Source organism: Castor canadensis, chromosome 3, assembly GCF_047511655.1.
Source record: "Castor canadensis chromosome 3, mCasCan1.hap1v2, whole genome shotgun sequence".
Taxonomy (NCBI): domain Eukaryota; kingdom Metazoa; phylum Chordata; class Mammalia; order Rodentia; family Castoridae; genus Castor; species Castor canadensis.
The window spans coordinates 96,918,247-96,926,589 of NC_133388.1; positions in this window are offsets into that span (position 1 = coordinate 96,918,247).

Here is an 8,343-nt window from a genome sequence, read left to right on the forward strand (position 1 = left end):
CATATATACATACACATATAGAATCGTTTGTAAATTTACAAAAGTGCCCACATACAGAAAAATTGCACAAGCATATACATATATAATATTGCTTACATAATTTCTGTTTCTCAGGTGGTTCTCAAGAATAAAGATCACAGTCAAACTGTTATTTTATTCAAGTCTCTCCCAAAGTTTCTGGAATGCCTAATCTGGTGGTCTTCCAACATTTTGACTTTCATGTTTGACCTGTATAGAGAATGCAGCCTCCAATAATCTCTCTGCCTCTTAGCCTTCAGTGAAACAAGTTTTAGACTATGCAAGAAGAATTATAGTACTTACCCAAGGTATCTTCTGGGTCCTGAAGAAAATCCTGTAAGCTTTGTTCCACAGCACTGGAAAAACACTGGTTCTTTTTTCTCAAAGTAGAAGATAGTTTAAGGAAGATGTATTTTTAGCCAATTCTGAATGTCCTGTGCTCTTGGTGTAACACTGCTATTTCTCATTGTGAGGAGGGATACAACACTTCCTGTTCTGGCTCTCCCTTGAAGAACAAAGTCTGGGAAGCTAAAGTATAATAATCTGGAGCTAGCTGGCCACTGTTCTCCTGTACTCATTGTCTGACTCTGGGTTAGGACAATTGTGTTTGCATAAGACAACAACATTCAGCTGGAAGAAGTAGAAATCAGGAAAGTATTGGGCTGAGATGTGGTTCAAGTGGTAGAACTTCCTAGCAAATGCAAGGCCCTGAGTTCAAACCCAGTACCAAGGAAATATTTTTATCACAAGATATGGGCATTAATGAGTTTAAACTTGAAGGGGCTCAGTACAACGGCCATTTTTCCTGGAAACACTGAATCCAGGGACTTCCAGGAGTACAGAGAATTGGAAACAGAAAACTTCTGTTTTCTGTTTCAGGCTATTAATGTTAAAATCAATAGTCCCCATCCCAATCATGTGGTTGTGTTATGGGAAACTCGAACAGAGACACCGGACTCTGAGGCAAGGAAGCAACGCTTTATTGTGCTGGCACACACTCGGAGGACTCATGTCCAAAGTCCAAGCCCCCAAAACAAAGGGTTATCACCTTATTTACCTTTGCAAGCAGGTTTCAGAGGCAATAAAATTAAAAAAACAAGATTTGACCCATATATGGTTATATGCAATTTTAAAGGCTAATTCACCCTAGTGCTAAGTGCCCCTCTACACCTAGTGCTATGTGACCTTCTTCACGTTTGGATTCTTTAGGTTTTAGCTCACTGCTATGCCACCTCTTCCCTCCTACTACTTTACCAGAACACAGACTTGTGTGTTTCTCTTCTGGTCCTCCTCCCTGCAACATTATCCCCACTGTGATGCTCAGAATCCCTGTACAGTCAAAGAGCATCATCTTGATTTTGGAGTTTATATTTCTATAGCTTCATTACATGGGAGGCTGTTTTTCTTTCAACTATGGCCTCAATGAGGCTGGAGATAGCCCTTACAATCAGGAGGGCCTAGCAGAGCAAAACAGACAAGCCCCTAAAATAAAAAACATAACATTTATGAGGGTTTTGAATCCCCCAAAAGTTGAAAACCATCCTCCACATAATTCTCCATGGATCCAACTTTTCTGAGTCTGGACTGGGACATGGGCGATTTTTCTCATTTGGTCTGCAATCTCTTCTAGGACCTTTCCTTCATCATCTTTCTGTAAGCAGCAGTTGCTTAGGTTAACTTTTCCAAACTCCTCCCTTAGAAGCCAGCAGCCTAAGGCCAAAAGGTTCTGATAGATGGAATTACACATTTTAGTGCTTTGCTTAGTCAATAACTGAGGACTCTTGCAGTGTCATTAGTAATAATTTCAACAACAGCCTCTAAATTGATGACATGGTTCAACATACAGATGGGAGTATGGTATCCCAAGATCCATCTTGTGCCCAAGCAGCTAGGCTATAATAATGGATTATACGCTCAGGGGGCCATTCATCATCCGTCCAGTTGTCAATTTCTAAGGCACACTATTTTCTTTGGGCTTCCTAACTTTCATATACTGGAGCTCCTAAGAGATCCCCCCTGGCAAGTGGGACCAGAAAGAAAAACAGACAGATTGACCAACACACAGGATCCTGACAAGTTTAGTGGAAGTACAGCATAAGTTGTTTTCCCACATATCCAGTAAGGTCCACATGGGGCTCGCCACTTGATGTCTGTGTTGACATCTTTCCAGGCCAGTTGGAAATGAGAGAAATTGGACAAAGAATGGGGGTTTGGTTCAATATGATTGGGAGATCCCCACCATTTGGTTTTCTGGGTGGTTATATTAAGAGTCTTTGGTCCAGGCACGTCAGGCTTCTGAAGGAAGTGTTAAATTGTCCTCCTCATCAGGTAAGACAGTTTCTTTTTAACTGAGGTTTTGAGAAGCCAAACTGCAGTGACTGGCTCGGGTATCTTGTCTCATTATAGGGCTTGTGGGGATCCAACACTCTAGCCTCCCAGGGCCATTTATCCCCCAAATTATTTCCCCCACATACATAGCAGGAATTGATTTTTAAAAATTGAGCTATAGCTTCTGCTAGCTATAGAAACAGATTTCTTGTAGTAGTGGATATGGGGGACATTGTTCTTTCCATTTCTTCATAGAAGGAGTGAAAAACCTGGTGGGACAAGGCTTTATGGCAGAATATAAGTCTTTTAAAGAACAATGTAGTTCCAGGGTCATTGCCCCACTCGTAGATAGATATACATAGCAATCTGCCGATAATTTTTCCACCTAAGGTTTCCTGGATAAAGGATGGTAACATTAACTGTATTAGAGGCCCCTAAGTGATACCCTGAGTAGTGACACACTTTTGAAGGAGCACTGTTTTATGTTTACTTTGCCAGGTGGATGGAGACACATTTCCAGCTGGGGCAGGGAAAGGCACATTGATAAGTCTTGGTTATCTCATATATATACTTATCATTGAATCTGTACTCCTGTTCCTAAGATAGGCCTCCACACGGACTGTGATAGCTGGTCCCTATTATTGATCTCTTACTTACTGCATACAGGTGAGGTGACTCATCTTGTTCTAGGGCCCCACATACATCAAATTGTATTGCCACTGGCTGTTTTGGATTGGTGATCTGGATCCTTTGAATTATGCAACATTTCTTGTCACGGCTCCTGACTTCTAGCCATCTATCATTTGGGGAGCACTGTGGGTTGAAATAAGTATATTGGCCCTCTTGCAATAGAATAGGTGCTTTTGTTATGCCTGCAGGTCCCTGAGACTGTTCCTTGGAAGGAGAAATGAGTGTGATAAAACAGGGTCCAAGTAGCCCCTTGATCTGATCAAACTATGAGAATACATGGGTCACAGGATGAGGGTTCTGGGACCACAAAGGGAAACCACATCAGTAACAATAAACAATAGTTATGCATCTTGCCCAAAAGAGGTAGAAGAGAGCTAATAAAAACTTTTCACCATGAGTCCAGTCAATGGGGGAGATTTCCACCAAACCCATGGTGAAGATTAGGGTGAGAATAACGGCAATGGATACAGACAAGGGTGACAATGCATTACAGTAAAATAACTGACATAGAAAACAGTTTGTCTATCCTGTTAGACAGCTGATTACTCACACTTCTGCCAGGCATAGACTAGTCAGTTTCCGGAGTGACTAGCTGTACCACCTCTGCCACAAATGCAGGCCCATTATCCAACCCAATAAACACAGGTATTCCAAACTAAGGAATAATTTCCTTTAACAGACTTCTGGCCACCTCCCAGACCTTTTCAGTCCATTTAGGGAAGGTTTCCACCCATCCTGAGAAGATACAAACAAACACCAACAGATATTTGCATCCTTGAGCTTGTGGCATTTCAGTGAAGTCCACAATCAAGTTGTCAAGAGGAGTTGTACCAACACTGTGCATCTGGGGAGGTGTCCTTAGCCCTTAGGGTTATTTTTGGCACATAAGATAGGCTACACCTCTCACATACTGCCTTAATTATGCTGGAGAGCTTGGGGACATAAAAATGCTGAGACAGGGTGGTCTCTAGGGCTGTTTTCCCTGAATGAATTCCTTCATGGAATTTATTGACAAATGTAGGGACTAGTGACTCAGGTATAGCAAGGTGGCCATCAGGAAACCATCACCATCTATTCAGTAGAAAATTTCCCTCCTCAGGCTTAAAACAAGCCTGTTATTGTGGTGTGTATCATGGAACCGATTAAGCTGAAGGACATGGGAACAAGGCAACCATCAGAACAGTTGGAGGTGGTCCCCTCATAAGGGCCACTTGTTTGGCCTCTTTTTCAGCTTTCTGATTTTACCAGGTAATTGTTGAATCACCCTTCTGGTGCCTCAGCAGTATATTACTACAACCCATTTAGGGCCCTGTACAGTATCCAGCAACTTGAGGATTTCTTGCCCATATTTCATAATTTTTCCTTCCAAGTTAATGAGTCTCTACTCTTTATACAAGGCCCTATGGATATGAATAGTTTTGAAGGCATATTTAGAGCCTGTGTAGATGTTTACTCATATATCTCACTTCCTGCAGTGAGTTGGAGGGCCTGCATGAAAGCAACAAGTTCAGCCTTTTGCACAGAAGACCCTCATGGCTTTGGGTTAGCCTCAGTGCCTGAATCCAAAGTCACCATCACATACCCAGAAAAGCATGTGCCATCCCAGACAAAGCTGCTGCCATCTATGAAATATTCAACGTTTGGATTGCTGATAGGCTGATTGGTTAGATCTGGCTAGATTGAGAAAACCTCATCCTTAATCTCTAAACAGTCATGTGTCAGGGACCCCCAGTCAATGGGCAATAGAGTAGCTGGGCTTAGAGTCTTAACAACCTCCAACCAGATTCATGGGCTTCAAAGAGTTAGTCAGCCAATAATTTCCCCTTATACTCCATGAGTGTCAGGACAGAGTGAGGAACCAGACAGTGAGTTCTTACCCTAGAGTGAACTTGTCTGCTTCTGTCATTGGGGCAGTGATGGCTGCTATGGCACACAGGCAAGGTAGCCAGCTTTGGGAAATGGCATCAAGGTGTTTGGACAAATAAGCCTCCGGACAGTCCCAGAAGTTTAGTTACTGAGTCAGGACTCCAAAAGTTGCTCCCTTTCACTCATAGACATACGGAAAAAAGGATCCATCACATCTGGCAGGCCTAGAGCAGGAGCATTTGTGAGAGCCTTCTTATATATTTAAAGGCTTTCTCTTGATCTCTTCCCCATACTAAAGGCTCCCATTCTCTCCACTTTTGGCTTCATAGAGGGGTTTGGCCAAGAGGGAGTATTTAGGGATCCAGATTCAACAGAAGCCTGCAACTACCCAAAACTCTCTAATTTGCTGGCAGGTCTTAAAGGCTAGGATGGAACATACAGCCTGTTTCCTCTCAAGAGTGAGTATGCATTGCCCCAGGGACAGGGGAAAGCCAAGTTATTTCACAGTGTTTTGGCAAATCTGGGCTTTTTTCCTAGAGACTTTTTATCCTGCCTCCCATAAAAGAGAAAGGAGAAGGCACATCCCTTCTATATGTCCTCCTGAGTTTGTCCAGCAAGCAGGAGATCATGTACATGCTGGAGGACTGTGCAGCCATTCTGGTCAGCTGAAAGGCTTTTAGGTCAGATGCCAAGGCAGTTCCAAACATAGTGGGCAAATTTTTGAAAATTTGTGGCACCTGAGTCCAGGTGAGTTGCCCCTTTTCCCCAGTGTTGGGATTTTTCCACTGGAAGGCAAAAATAGGCTGGCTCTGTGCAGCTAGGAGGATGCAAAGGAATGCATATTTAAGATCTAGGCAGGTAAAAAACTGCCACAGCTGTGACAAGACCTAAAAGTGTTTATGGTTTGGGGACTACTCAGTGCAAAGTACCAGTTGCTAAATTTACTGTCCAGAGGTTCTGAGCTGGCCTGAAATCCTCAGTCCACAGATTCTGGTTTGGTAATAATGGGGTATTCCAGGATGACTGACAAGGTCAGAGGATCCCATATTTTAAGAGTCTGTCAAAGTGTTTTCTGAATTCTGACCTGGGCCTTGCAAAGAATGAAGTACTGTTTCTAACTGATGGGAGTCATACTAACTTTCATTCCACTACTACTGGGGGCACATTTTAGGCCAGAACCAGAGAGTTCTCATCAGTCTATATAACTGGAATCTTGAAGGGAAGCTTAAGAATCTCAAAAGGCCTCCCTCCAAGGTCATAGAGCTGTCATTCTTCTTCTTGTGCAGCCATGAGGATTAGAGTATTTGCCTCAGGTCCTCTCAACTTCAAGGCTGCTTTGCCATCAAAATCAAAAGGTATCTGTGCCCTCAGTTTGCATAACAAAGTCCCTTCCCATCAGGCACACAGGGCAATCAGGGAGATAAAGGAATTCATGACTTACTTCATGACTTCTAAGATTGCATCATCTAGCAATCTTAGAATTCTGGGGGGCCTATTGTGAGTCTCTGACCCATTGGGGACATACATTCTTCCAGTTTCCTGGAACAGTAGGCACACTGGTTTTGCCCTAGTTTATCCCTAGGGAACATTTGTTGTCATTCTCAGGAATTGCCTCTGCCTCTGCCTCTGCCTGTATTAGCTCACTGGGCATCATCTAACTATCCAGCAAGAGTTGTTGCAAGGACGTCAACTTTCTGTTTCATCTTCCTGTCAGCCTCCCATCTATCCTTCTGATCTGGATTGACAAAAACCGTTGTGTCCACCTCCAGAAGCTGGCTAGCATTCATTCCTGCGAATTCCTCCAGTCTCTGCAATTATTGCCTTATGTCTCCCTGGGACTGGCCAGCAAAAGAGGCATTAATCATCTTCTGGTTTTCCATGGCTTCCAGGTCAAAGTAGGTGTACAAACAGAAGGTCTCACATGAATGCTCATAAAACTTTCTGGGACTCTCATATGGTCCTTGGAGGATTTCTGATGTTTTTGTTCATATTTATGGCCTTTTCCCCGCTTCCTAATGCCTGCTATTATTGTTCATGTTGATAGCAATCTTGGCTATTATTGGGTTCCCAGTAGGGGTCTTCCATGTGAAATGGGCCTGAGCATATGCTGGAAATTTAGGGTGCCCTAAGGGCCCTGATCTTCTAACCACTTTAGAGCTGCCAACATTATACAGAGCTGCTCTCCAGTATTAAATAGAGTCAAAAGAACCTGTTGACAGTCTGTCCAGGTGGGTTTGTGAGTCTGGATGATAGACTGCCTCAAATCAATCAGGCCCTGAGACTTTTCCATGAAGAAGGGGGTGTGCTGTTTTCAGTTGAGGAGGTCTGTGGTGGTAAAGGGCTGGTAGACAAAGGTCCATCCTTCTCCTTGTATTTGGCCTTACTGGTCAGAATACATGGTGCTCTGGGCTTCCATCAGGGTCATTTGTAGGGCAGTGGGAGTCTGAAGAGAAGAGATGTCATCTGGGAGACTGGTTAGATGTTCCCAATCAAGTGGGGAATGTGGGGTGAATACTGGCACACTCAGGGTGGGTATGGGATGCACAGAACTCAGGAAGGTCAGAGGAGTTGAGGCCCCTGATGCTTCCACACCAAATTTTACAGGTCTGATTGTCCCTCAAGCTTCCCCATCCAATGTAGGAGGTGGGGGTGTGGAACTTGGTAATGGGGGCAGAGGTTGACAAAGTGACAATAGGACAAGGTTTTTTCCTCAGGTTCCTCATACAGTATGGGCTCCTTTATTTCCCCTGTACACTTGGAAGTTGTGGCCACCCTTGTTACCATAATTCTACAGGCCTCTTTCAGACAGAGCTTTAGCCATATTGGCCAGCTGAGGACAGCATTCTGCTAGCAGTCAATATAGGGAAATTGCTTTAGGTGCCCAGGCCTTCCTACAATTACCCTATAAACTTCATTAACCACAGTTTTATCTAATGACACTTCTAGGGGCCACCCTACACCAACAGCTGGCCAATTTGCTTCACAAAGGACATTAAGTTTATTAACAGTTAATTTAACTCCATACTGTCCCTAAAATCACCTTTTAAAATTTTTAACCATACTCTTCAAGGGAATGTTTTTACTCTGATTTCCACCCATCTCCTCCCATTACTAGAAGGCAAAACAGACTCAGAGGGGTAGGGGATTTGGAGGAGAGGTAAAGAGGGCCTCTTCTCCTATACACAAGTGAGAACAATATGTGCCCCTTATCAGTGACATGGGCACAGTCACCCAGTCAGGGTCCTCACTTGCTTTGTCTGTTTCTAGCCACTCCCCTCATGGGGATCTAGGTCTCTCTTTGGCCATAGTGAGTCTGTATAAACCCCAGACCAGAGGCCCTTTTAGGGCTCACCCTTGACCATAGGAGCTCACCACAGACCCACAGATTGAGCCTCCACAATTAATTCAGGCTCTCATTTTAACACACTCTCACCGAGCACA